This window comes from Dipodomys merriami, unplaced genomic scaffold (assembly GCF_024711535.1).
Source record: "Dipodomys merriami isolate MVZ:Mamm:240054 unplaced genomic scaffold, mDipMer1.0.p SCAF_908, whole genome shotgun sequence".
NCBI classification, from domain to species: Eukaryota; Metazoa; Chordata; class Mammalia; order Rodentia; family Heteromyidae; genus Dipodomys; species Dipodomys merriami.
Window position 1 is genome coordinate 325,482 of NW_027206522.1, and position 13,332 is coordinate 338,813.

Sequence of the window (13,332 nt, forward strand, 5' to 3'; positions counted from 1 at the left end):
TTCTTCTTAATGGTAGTTTTTACATAAGTATACTACCATTTTATGTTTTGAAATTTAATTTTCTGAATACCAGTTACCTCTAAGAAAGCTGATCTTCTCTTCCCCTGCGTGATTTGTGAGTGTTACTGCATTGCCCTCATAATAAAATGTAAATAAAGGCTGATGAGAGCTTCAGTGTGCATCATATAAAGACACAGGCCTAGAACCCTGGAACAGAAAATCAATGGGCCTGAAATGAAGAGAATGATGCAGTATGTACAACTAGCATATCTGAAAAACAAACCAGAAAATAAAAGCAGAGTTTGCACTATGAGAGGTAATATAGATACACACGTAAGTAGGTAGGGCACTGATACATAAACTTGGCCTTCTCTTTTTGAATTTTTTGTGGCCATCCCAGGGCTTAAACTCAGGGTCCGATGTGTTCCTGAGCTGCTTTGCTCAAGGCTGAGGCTCTACCACCACCACAGCTCCACTTCCCGCCAGCTGGTAGTTATTTGGACATAAGCAATTCCCAGGCTTTTCTGCCTCATCGGGATTGTATTTCCTGCTCAGTTTTCTCTCTCAAAGCTGGAGCTCTACCCTCTGGGCGACTGCTCCACTTCTGGTTCTCTGGTGGTTTATTGGAGAAAATAGTCTCAGAGACTCCACTTCTGGTTCTCTGGTGGGTTTATTGGAGAAAATAGTCTGAGAGACTCTCCTGCTTGGCTGGCTTGAATGGCGTTCTCCTGAGGAGGCTTCAAGTGGTTTCCTCAGGGATTCACTGAGGAGCCCCGCCACACAAACCCTTAGTCTAAATCTCAAGGAGTACTAGAGAAAAATGGAAACATTGTTATACCCCAGTCGCAGGAACCCCACCAAAAAGACCATTGAGACTCAGACTTTACAGTTGTTTTAAGGTTTTATTTAAACAGGCTGCAGCACGGGCCTTGTCCTACACTCCGACACAGCAGCACCTAGGAGGAGAGCCCCAAGGTAAAGATTTGCAGGGTCTTTAAAGGCACACAACCAACCAGGTGTTTGGATTACCACCACATGTTGCTCTGCTAGAAATAAGCAACAAGTGGTCAGTGCCTCAAAACTTTAACCCTTCATTCCCCCCCTTGACTTATGGTCCGGAGACACAATCCTTTGGCTCAAGCCTTAAACTAAACTCCAACAGCTCTTGATCTTGAATGGGTATGGTCCCTAACTGACCTTAGCCATACTATTAAACAACAATACCAGTAACAGTCAGTTCATTTTTATTTTCTTGAGGTGTATGCAGAGTTGTTGGGTAGGATGCTTGGAGACTTCCCATGTTTCCCTATGGTTGTCTAGGGCAAAGGGGTAAGCTAGTCTGGCGTGTGATCAGTGGATCCAAGCAGCAATGCCATCCACCTTAAGAGCAATAGGTGTAGCCAGTAGCACCATGTAAAGTCCCTTCCACCGTGGTTCCAGAGATCTCAAGTTGTGCCTTTGAACAAACACCCAGTCCCTTGGTGTAAACAAATGGGGGGGTAGGAATAGAAGCAGAATCATATAATACTCTAAGCTGGGGCCACATCCTCTTATGCACCAGCTGTAAATAGTCAAGCTTACACAGAAATTCAATATCATCCAAATCAGCAAGCAATTCAGTCTGAAGGCTAGGGATAATGGGTGGAGGGTGTCCATACATTATTTCAAAAGGAGTAAAGCCAAGCTGATAGGGTGAATTTCTTACTCTAAACAGGGAAAAAGGAAGCAGCGATACCCAGTCTGGGCCAGTCTCCAAGGCCAATTTACTTAAGGTCTCTTTTAGAGTCTGATTCATTCTTTCAACCTGCCCTGAACTCTGGAGTCTATAAACACAGTGCAATTTCCAATCCATTCCCAGTGCCACGGCTATTCCATGACTTACTTTTGAGACGAATGCCGGTCCATTGTCCTACCAAATGGTGGATGGGAAGCCATATCTAGGTAGGATTTCTTCCAGGACCTTCTTAGATATGAGGTTCGTGGTCTCATGCTTTGTTGGGTAGGCTGCAACCAATCCTGAACAGGTGTCTACAAAAACTAGCAAATATTTATATCCAAATTTTCCAGTTTTAATTTCTGTGAAGTCTATTTCCCAATAAACCCCTGGCCTGTCTGCATGGAGGCGAGCTTCTTTTGTAACCAGTTGATTAGGGGCATTGTTGAGCTGACAGGCTTTAAAATCTTTAACAATGTCCTCAATGAGTTGATTTCCTTGCCTGATTTTTACTTCAGAGTGTAGGAGGAAGTCCTCCATTCTTTGGGTACCCATGTGAGAGACCCGATGGATTCTCATAAGAATCCTCTTGCCCAGTCTTTGTGGCAAGGTAAGTTTCCCCTCACCAGTTTTCCACCAGTCTTTATTTCTTTCTCTGTTTGTGGGTCTATAGGCCATGGAAATTTTCTTTATCCACTCCAAGTCTTCTTGGAAGTTCTGAGGCTCAGGAGGCAAAGCTTGTGGCCCTGGGTCTACTTCTGCTCTGGGCTGGAGATCCACCTCCTTAGCTGCCTGATCGGCCAAGTTATTGAATCACTTACCTATTGATGGCCAGGACAGTGCATAACGGCAATATTTGCTGGTTCCCATAAGGCCCAGATGAGGCTTAAAATTTCTTGTTCATTTTTAATAGCCTTTCTCTCAGCTGGCAACAGCCCCCTCTCTTGGTAAATGGCTCCATGGACATGCACAGTGGCAAAAGCATACCGACTGCCCGTGTAAATGTTTAGTCTCTTTCCTTTTCCCATCTGTAGGGCTTTTGTTAGTGCCACTAATTCTTCTCTTTGTGCAGACGTTCCCTGGGGGAGTGCTACTGCCCACACTATCTCAGTGCCCATGGTGACTGCTGCATCAGAGTACCTTTTTCCATCTCAAATGAAACTGCTTCTGTCTATGAACCAGGTATGCTTGGCATGCGATAGTAGCGAGTCCAACTACTCTGGCCTCTTTTCATTGGCCTGGTTGCTCTTTTCACACTCAATTTCACATTCTCTGTCCTTCCTTTCCTGTCTTTGCAACTCTGTTTCTCTCTTATTCTGCCGCAGCTACTAGATCACTAACAGACTTTTCACCAAGTCTGTCTAGAGCCTGCAACTTTCGCTTTATGTCTGCTGCAGCTTGATTTATATAGGCAAACATAATCATCTGAGCTGACTCTGGGGTCTCAAGATCATATGGGTATATTGACTAAAATCTTCCATAAGCCGCTCAAGATATGCTGCCAGATTTTCACTTTCTCCCTGTCTAACATCATAAACTTTAGCCATATTAATAGGTTGGTAACCTGCTGCCTTGAGACCTGCCAACAGCCTGGTGATAGACAAGGAGTCTATCCATACTTTCAAATGTATTGCAGTCCCATGTTGGTCAGATCTCAGGAAAATAGGCAGTGATCAGGGCAGGATCGGTGATAGGTGCTCCTGTGGGGCCAGGGATATGTTTCTGGGCTGCCTCTTAGATACAGTCTCTCTCTTCGGTGGTAAAAAGGACCTGTAAAAACTGACTAACATCATCCCAAGTGGGCTGATGAGTAAAGAGAATAATTTGAAGCAAATGAAGTAAATCCTGGGGTTTCTCAGAAAAGGGGGCATTTTGGGTGGGCCAATTGTATAGATCACTTTTAGAAAATGGCCAATATTGGAGTTGCTGTTGACCATCTGCATCCAGAGGACCTATGACGCGTAAGGGAAAAACAGCTGCATTAGAAGCGGGGTTGATCACATGGCATCGTCGAGTGACTGGCCCCTCAGAAACTTTAGGGGCAGGTGCCAAGTGTTCTATAGCTTCCTCCTCCTCTTGATCATTCTCAGGTTCTGCAAAAGGAACCTAGAAAGAAGAGTATGGGGGAGGAAACATTTCTTCTTCCAATTAATCTCCCTGAAAAACCGGGGAGGGGGTACCTTTTCTTTCCCTCTGTCTCAGTTTCTTTTTGTAAGTCTAGGGGGCTAGATGGAGTGGTGCCTATGGTTTCCAGTACCATCAGACCTACAGTCCAAAAAAACGATAAACAGTACAAACAAAACACACGCAGGCCTGACAGTTCCCAAAAAAAAAAAAAACTTACAAAGTGGAGATCTCCCCAATTGGTCCACTGACTACAGTCACGGTGGGGTTCACACCAACACCACATAGCAGAAGGAGCAGAGCTACAGTGGGGGAGTTGGGCCTTTGTTAGGAGGCCCTCTTAGTCAGTTCCAGCCCAACACTGAACTGACCCCCGCCCCACAATTCACACGGCAGTTTTCCAAGGACCGCCTCCTCCCCCCCTGCCCCACACAGCGGGGTTCCAAGGACCCCCACCCCATAAGAGGTTCTTGGACGTCTCCCAGTTCCTCCAGGGTTGTGGTGCAAGCGCATCTGCTTCAACAAGCCTTTACGAATCGGAGTGGCCATCCTCACAAAGGAAAATAAAAGTAAAACAGACAAATGACAGGACAAGACAAATTAACAAAGACAGCTCTGTTTTACCTTTGGAGTCTGAGATCTCGGGGTCTTTGGAGGGATCCCGGTTGAGCCCCCAATAATATGTTACATCCAGGTCGCAGGATCCCCACCAAGAAGACCATTGAGAGTCAGACTTTACAGCTGTTTTAAGGTTTTATTTAAACGGGCTGCAGCTTGGGTCTCATCCTACACTCCACCACAGCGGAGCCTAGGAGGAGAACCACAAGCTACAGATTTGCAGGGTTTATAAAGGCATACAACCAACCAGGTGTTCGGATTACCACCACGTGTTGCTCTGCTAGAAACAAGCAACAAGCGGTCACTGCCTCAAAACTTTAACTCTTCACATGAAGATGCTACTAGTGTGTTCCAGACACTTACCGTTGGAGACACAAAACACTCATAATTATTAGATCATTTTATAGGCAAAAGGAGCAATGCAGACTGTATGAGGATCGCTCAAGCTTTCGGTCCTCATATCCTAAGAGAGTAAATTCACAGCAGCTCAATGCTAAGTGACAGAACTGGCATGTACTGTGGATATTTACTCCCAAATCTTGTGACACTCATTTCTTACTTTTGGCCTCAAACCTGTGACCAGAGGGCAAGATGAAGAAAGAAAATCCTTCTCAGGGAAAGCAGCTATAAAGAACATTGGGTAGTTTACTTATAATTTAAAACCTTGGGGATGACCCTGTTAAGAAGTCAGACTGTCCAGATTAAAAAATGAAGAAGAGAAGAAATAAGGTGCCAGTGGCTGCTGCCTGTAATCCCAGATCCTCAGGACGCTGAGATGTACAGAAACTTACTTTGAATCCAGCCAGTGTACGAAAGTCCATGACACAGTTATTTCTAAGAGATCACAGAAATACCCAGAAGTGGGGCTGTGACTCAAGCAAAAGGAGCTCAGGGACCATGCATAGGCTCATATTTCTACCCCAGGACCAGCCCCCACAAAAAGAGCCTGTACTTCCATGTCTTTGTCTATGTGAAATTCCCGAGTGGCTATGATGAATGGCACCAAACTAGGAAATTTGTATTCAGTACAATGAGTTCATAACAGAGAGACTTCTTTCAAGATAGTGCATATTCCGGGACTCCCCTAACTGTTCACAGTGTAACCTGAGGGTTTTTCTCCATCACAGGCCTGCTGGAAGAAGTCTCTCTCATTGTCTGGATAGGCACACAAAAGCCCTCACTCCTGTACAACTGGGTAACAAACTACTCCATCTGGGCCAGTTAGTGAGGATGAGTGTGGGTGGGCTCTGAAGGTCAGGAGAAAAAGGCTTCTTTGTACCCTTAGCTATCTCTCACCCCAGTGCTCTGTTTTAACAGGAGACCTTCATTTGTGCCACCTCCCATGGCAGGCCAAGTTTGTGCACTTATCCTGCCTTTGTGTGACTATATTCTGGTGTTCAGTTACAGTGCTCAATATAATTCAGGAGCCTTTCAGGCAGACAACTAGGGCACTGAACATAATGAAACGATTCATTGCAGGCAATGTTGGGCCTATGATGCCTCTCCTATGTTTCCAGAAGATTGGGAAATCCAAGCACATGTTGGATATCACAAAGCTTCCTGTCATCTAGGACTGGTGAAGCTCATCAGGTTTTGAAACCTTTGACTTCTCCTAGTTGGGCCCTAGGTGCCTAGGTTTTGGGGTTGAAAACAGGGCCTGGGTGCTGACCATGAACTCAGTGCAGAATCCCAGTGCTTTACCATTTTGTGTAACAATATCACTTCTGGTCTGTGAGTGTATTTGTGTGTGTGTATGTGTGCACACCACGGTGTGTGTGTGCACGGGTGTGTGTGTGCGTGCACACATATACATGAGTCCTGAAGCTTGACCTCAGGACCTGAGCACTGTACATAGTTTCTCTTGTAGAATGATATCCTTCTCCCACTTGAGCCACTTCAGGCTTTGTCTTAGTGACGTGGTCCTGAGAAATGAAGCCCACAATTTCATATATGCAAAGCATTCTACCATTAAGGCACATCTCCAGCCCTCTACTTCAGCTTTGTTAATTTCTGTCTTTTTTTATTGTGGTTGTTGTGGATTGAAGGAGTTGAAGTCTTGGCATGTGTGCTGTCCCTGACCTCTTCAGCTCAAGTCTTGTGCTCTACCACTTGAGCCACAGAGCTACTTCAGGTTTTCTGGTGGTTCATGGAGCTAAGTTTCTCAAGGACTTTCCTGCCTAGGCTAGCTTTGAACCATGATCCTCAGATCTCATCCTCCTGAGTAGGTAGGATAACCGACATGAGCTCAAGCACCCAGCTTCCCCTTCAGGTTCTTAGTGAGTTGAAGATAATAGTGTCATGGTACCTTTTGTGTCTGGGATAGTTTGGAACCCAGATCTTTAGAACTCAGCTTCTCGAGAAGGCAGGATGACAGACTTCAGGTACTGACCCCTTGGCGATGGCCTCTGCTGCAAGGGAGTCCATGGCTCCACGTGGTGGAGTGCTAGCCATGAGCCCAAGAGGTAAGGGTCAGTGCCTCAGCCCCGAGTTTAAGGTTCATGACCCATAAAAATCCAAACCAAACCATTGTCTGCTGTAGACAACTCATGAGTCTTCAGTAATACATAATTTTGTCCCTGACATGGGGCCCTATTTGAGCCTCAATATTCTTGTCTGTATAATCATCTAAGTTGTGGAGCTCTTACATACACAAGATGTAAGCGTGAACCCAATTAAGGACATAGCACATGGCACTCTTCGCACCACTCAGCACACAACATCCTGTGAAAGACTCAGCACCAAGCACCCAATGCAGGACTCAGCACACTGCATCCTGTGAAAGACTTAGCACATAGCACTCAGAACGTAGCACCCTATGGAGGACTCAGCACATAGCTCCATTCCACAAGCTGTCCCTAGAATTAGGGTGCTTTCATCAGTATCACCATTCTTTGAGGAAAAATTTTCAAACCATACCAGTTCACATCTGATGGTTTAATGAGGTGTTTTTCTGGGCAGGGTTTGTTAGCCATGGGGCTTGAACTCAAAGCTCTACCACTTGGAGCCACGTTTTGAAGTGTCTCTCAGACTTCCTGCCAGGACTGGTTTTAATGCCCCTGAGCAGCTAGGATAATGGGCATAAGCCAGGATGACATGGGTAACATGTGGAGCTGGGTTGCAGCGGTTTACATGTGGCTAAGTCAGGTTAGGTGACAGTTGTCAGCACTATACTCCTAAGTTGCTCTGTAATGAAGTTTTTGAAGTTCTGTCCTTCTATAATTACAGTTAGAATATCCTACCTTTTTTTGGCATCAGACCTGGGGCTTGAATAAGAGCTTAGACACTGTCCCTAAACGTTTGTGCTCAAGGCTAGCACTCAATTGATTGAAAGACAGCAGAACTTCTGAGTTTTCTGTTTTGTGGCACTGAGGAATCGAACCCAGGGCTCCGTGCTTACTATGAGAGCACTGAACCACCGAGCCTCAGGAGTGAACGAGGTATAAATAGATAGACATTGCTGTATATAAATATTATATACACAAAAAGAGATTTCTGCATATTATTAAATTATAGATAATATTGCTACCATTTCTTAGGTATTAAATTATGTCTCCATTTAATGATGTGTCCCAGTTGACAATTAATAAAGCATTAATTAATAATTACTCAATATCCTATAATTGTTTATCATATATGTACATATATCCATACATATAATTAGATATTTCATAGAATGAGACCAATGTCTAAATATTATTAAATTATGCATCATGTGTTACTCCCAATTATTAGTTATTTAATTAGGACTCCATGTAATTTTTATTCTGTTAATGCTTAATAAAATATTAATTAAACAGTGCACATCCTACACTTATTGCATCTAATTTTATCCTAGAATGATTCACTACTAATTCAATCTGTTTATCACTTACTGTAGTGGTAATTCTTCAACCTATGATGTTTTTTACCTTTATTACATCATATTACATAGCTTATACATTTGCATCCAAATTATGCATCCTACCTGACACCGAGCACTTTCACAGAAAAGGAAAAGATGTCATGCTCGGCTTCTCACTCCAAGATTACATTTTTGGGAGTGCTGGGATCTAAACTTAGGGCAAAGAAGGCTCCCTTCATGAATGTGTGACTGACAGCACAGCAAGCACTAGCCAATTCAGCTGCCAGGCAATGCCCAGGCCCTGAGATTGAGCCCCGTATATTGACTCTAAATTGTGCAGTGTAGTTATTCATTTTATTTTTTATTCATTTACTATTTATTTTATTGACTGCTATAACACATGGAATATTTACTACATTTATCACATAGGATGTAGCATTGCCTATGTATGAAACTTCACACCTGACAACCAGGATTTCACATAAAAAGAAAACATGTGTCTCCCTGTGTCTTACTGCATGATTCAATTTTTGTGAGTGCTGGCATCTGAACTCACAGCCTACAAGGCCCAATTAACGAATGGATGAGAGTCAGCATGCCAGCTTGGGGCATATTGAGCCGACAAGCAGTTCCCAGCACTTGAGATTGTGCCCTAGGGGTTGACAAAACAAGAACAGATGGACATGCAGATGGTTGTACACAAATAAATATAGATGTTTATAGAGTGCCAGAGATGTCTGTACATTATTTAGTTATATAGGCTACATTCCTACCAATTCTTGGGAATTTATTATGCCTTCATGTAATTAATATTACTGTTTTCATCCTTAATGAATTATTGATTATATCAACCACTGTCCTGAAACTATTGTGTCCATGTAATTAATAGTATTCTTTTAATGTGTCAAAAAATATTCATTAAAATCCATCGGCCTCCTAAAATCACTCTCTAATTTTATGCTAGTATCATTTAGGAACAAGTAATTCAACCTTGACATTCATAATTTTCCATCGGTATTCCATTGAATAGGAATAAGACTCTTAGGATCTCCTTCCATTGGTAAGGGTCAGGACCCGGCTTGAACACAGGGCCTATGTTGTCGGGTTGGCCCATGGCTTCTCTGGAAGCCCGACAGCCTTCAGCAATGCCAAGTTGCCAACACTTTTCAGCCCTGTCATTTAGACCCAGGATGGTCACCTTGAAAAGAAAATAAATGTAAAACCGGCAGCCATCTGGGTTTTTTTCTGTGTCATTTTATTTATTTATTTTTCTTGTTAGCCTTTGAGGCCCAGGAACCTAGGTTCGGCTGTGGGTCCAGTGACTGCAACAAACCTAGAGTGATCAAAGCTGAGGTAGAGTTGCCATGCCCTGAGTTCAAGCCCTGTGGTTGACAAAATAAAAATACGAAATACATACATGCGTAAGTACATATATACATTAAAAATATTTAAACAATTATTAGGCTACTTGGCATTGTATTCACGCCATTTTTTTCTGCCGGGCCTGGGATTTGAACTGAGGGTCTGGGTAAATCTGCAGTACTGTTGGGGAAGGGAAAGCTCACAGTGCTGGAAGAGAAGAAAGACTGGCTTGTTCCTAGCACTTGCAAAAATAATATTCGTATACATTTTAAATACATGATTTATACTTACACACACAAGTTTACTACATATTGCAGTTAGTGTAGTTATACATTTTATTTTGTTATTTATTTATTTATTATATATTTTAGAGAGTATGATTACATGTATAACATTTTTTACATCCTATTACACAGAACATAGATTTGGCTATTTATTATACATCATTTCTGAGACCCAGGACTTTCACTGGTAAGGCAAATAAGTGGGACAATTTCCTTCTTCCACCAGGATCAAGTTTTTGGCAGTTCTGTGATTTGAACTCTGGGCCTTGAAGGCCCACTTCATGAATGGGTCAATTTTAGCCCACCAGTCTGACACAGGTGAAGTTTTCAGGCAAATTTGAGGACCTGAGATGAAGCCCTAGGACTGGCCAATATATAAACAGATGGATGGGTAGATTGCAGTGTGTGTGTGTGTGTGTGTGTGTGTGTGTGTGTGTGTGTGTATTTACATATGTATATGAATCTATAAATAAAGTTATAGAGACAGATAGACATTTATGTAGATTCTAGTGTATAACTCTATATAAAGAATGATGACCTATATCTTATGTTTATATATTCTATTACTATGAATTATTTGGTCTAAAATTATGCCTCCATTAATTAGTCACAGTAGGAGACTTAATAAAGTATTAATTAAATTAATCAATGTCCTATATTTATTGCGAACAATCTTAAACTACAATGACTAGATAATTAGTAGTTCAATTGGTACATTACAAAGATTCTATTATTGTTCCTATAAATAGGAACGAGTAAGTCAAATCCCATGATCAAACTCTAGGCCTAGGTGTCTTGGTTGGGCTCAGGTTTCACTGACAGCCCGCCAGCATTCAACCATACAAGGTCATGTACAATTTTCAAGCCGAGTCATTGAGAACCAGGATGGTCACAGTGCAAAGGAAACAAAGGTAAAACTCTTGTCTAAAACTTCCTGGTTTTTCCTCCTCCATCTTGGTTGGTTTATTTTTTTGCCAGAGCTGGGAGTTGAACACGGGTCGTAGGATCCCTGGATGTTGGTGGGTGTAAAAGATGAACCCCAGCCTAGGGTAATCAAGGCTGAGGCAGAGTTGTGGCAACCTGAGTTCAAGCCCCGTGCCTGCTTGCCCAAAAAAGTTAAGGTCCTGGGTAGGAGTTTTTGCCATTTTTTCTGCCATACCTGGAATTTGAACTCAGGGACTGGGTAACACTATTGTGCTCTGGGTGAAGTGAAAGCTAACCTCCTAGAAGAAAAACAATCCGGAGCATTTCCCAGTTGTGAATTCCAGCCCTAGAACTGGCAAAAATTATATATATATATATATACTTATATATATGATAATATATATCATATACATGTATTTGTATACATATTACTTATTGTACCTAGGGCAAAATATTTCAACAGAAGGGAAATCAGGTCAACATTGGCTTCTTACTCCACCTATTGACTTCAGCACTCCTGAAATTTGAACTCAGGTCCTGGAATGTGTAATTCATCAAGGGGTCAGTTTAAACACAGCAGCCTCAAACAAATTCAATGCCAGGCACTTCCCAGGACCTGAGTTCTAGCTCCAGGAGTGGACAATATATAAATAGATAGATGTGTAAATTGCTGCAAATATGTGTATATAAATATATACAGAGAGTAAAAGAGAGAGATGTATATATATATTCCACTGTACATTTAAAAATAAATATATTTATAGAATGTGAGATGTCTATATATTATTAAATTTCATGTAATATATTACTAATAATTATTAGGTATTAAATTATAACTCCATTTAATGAAGTATCATGGATTAAGGCACAATAAAGTGTTTCCTTGCGTAAATGGAGCTCAGAGACAATTTCTAGGCTCATAGTTCAAGTTTCAGGATCTGCACTAAAATAAAAGCCAGTTACTGCATGTGTCTGTGTATATATGCATGTATTTCTATCAGTGAACATCCATAGTCGTTAGGAAGAATAGCAACCAGCTAACAAATTTGCTTTGAATAGAATGATGTCATACCAAAGAGAGTGCTTTCAAGACAGTGCATGTTTCTGGTCAAAAAAAATTTAAGATCCTGGCTTGGAATTTGCACCATTTTTCTGACAGGCCTGGGAATTCAACTCAGGGTCTGATTAACTCTGGCACTGTGGGGGAGTGGAAACCCACCATCGTTGAAGATAAGAATTTCAGACCAGTTTCCAAGGCCTGAATTCAAGCCCCAGTACTGGAAAAAATAATATTCATACATGAGATCTATTTACATACATGTGCTACTCCATATGACATTCATTACCCTTATTTACTTTTTATTTATTTTATTTAGTATTATTACATATATAACATTTATTTCATTTATTACATCTTATGACATGGATTTATTTGCATATAGATTATACATCATACAGAGACCCAGGGCTTTCACAGAGAAGGAAAAAATGGGTCAAAATGGTTTCTGACTCCACATATAAACTTTTGGCCATGCTGAGATTTGAACTCAGCCCACAATGCACAAATCATGAAGGGTCAGTTGTAAAACAAAAGCCTTTGAAAAACTGAACTGCCAGCCATTTCTGAGGACCTGTGATCAAGCAATAGTAGTGGCGGATAGATAGATAGATAGATAGATAGAGAGATAGATAGATAGATAGATAGATAGATAGATAGATAGATAGATAGATAGATAGATAGATAGATAGATAGATGTGTAGTTTGCTATGTATATGCGAGAGAGAATATGAGGATATTAAATTAATATATATAATTTAATATATATGTATGTATATATTATGAATTATTTGTTATTAAATTATTTCTACTTTCAATGAAATGAAGTATCATGGTTGAATACTTATTAAAGCATTAATGTAAAAGTAGTCAGTATTCCTTAATTGGGAGAATCATACCATGGTGCTAGAATGGAAGACATTATCCAATATATCTTATGTGGCAGTCTATAAGAGAATCATGAACTAACTGCAAATTTAATTATTTTTTTTTATTTTTATTTTATTTTATTTGAGAACATACTGTACAGAGGGGGTACAATTACATGGGCAGGATAATGCATACATTTCTTACCAAGCATTGCAGCCTCCTCCTTTGTTTACCCTTCACCTCCCTTCCCAGCCTCCCCCCTCCCCCCACCCAATCATACCCTCCTCCTCCCCCACACCGACATTGTAAAGCTGGTTTTGACATGACATTTTGTACTTCTCATTGTTGCAACAGGTCCACCTGAATCCTTAAACGACTTGTTTGTCCCCGTCTCCTCCACATGTTATATTGACATCAAATATAGTGAAAGTGGGGGTTACACTGTCGGGGAGGGACATACAGAGCAACAAAGAAATAATCTTATAAATGCATTAGAAACACATGCATGAAAGAAACGAAAACATTAAAATAAATATTT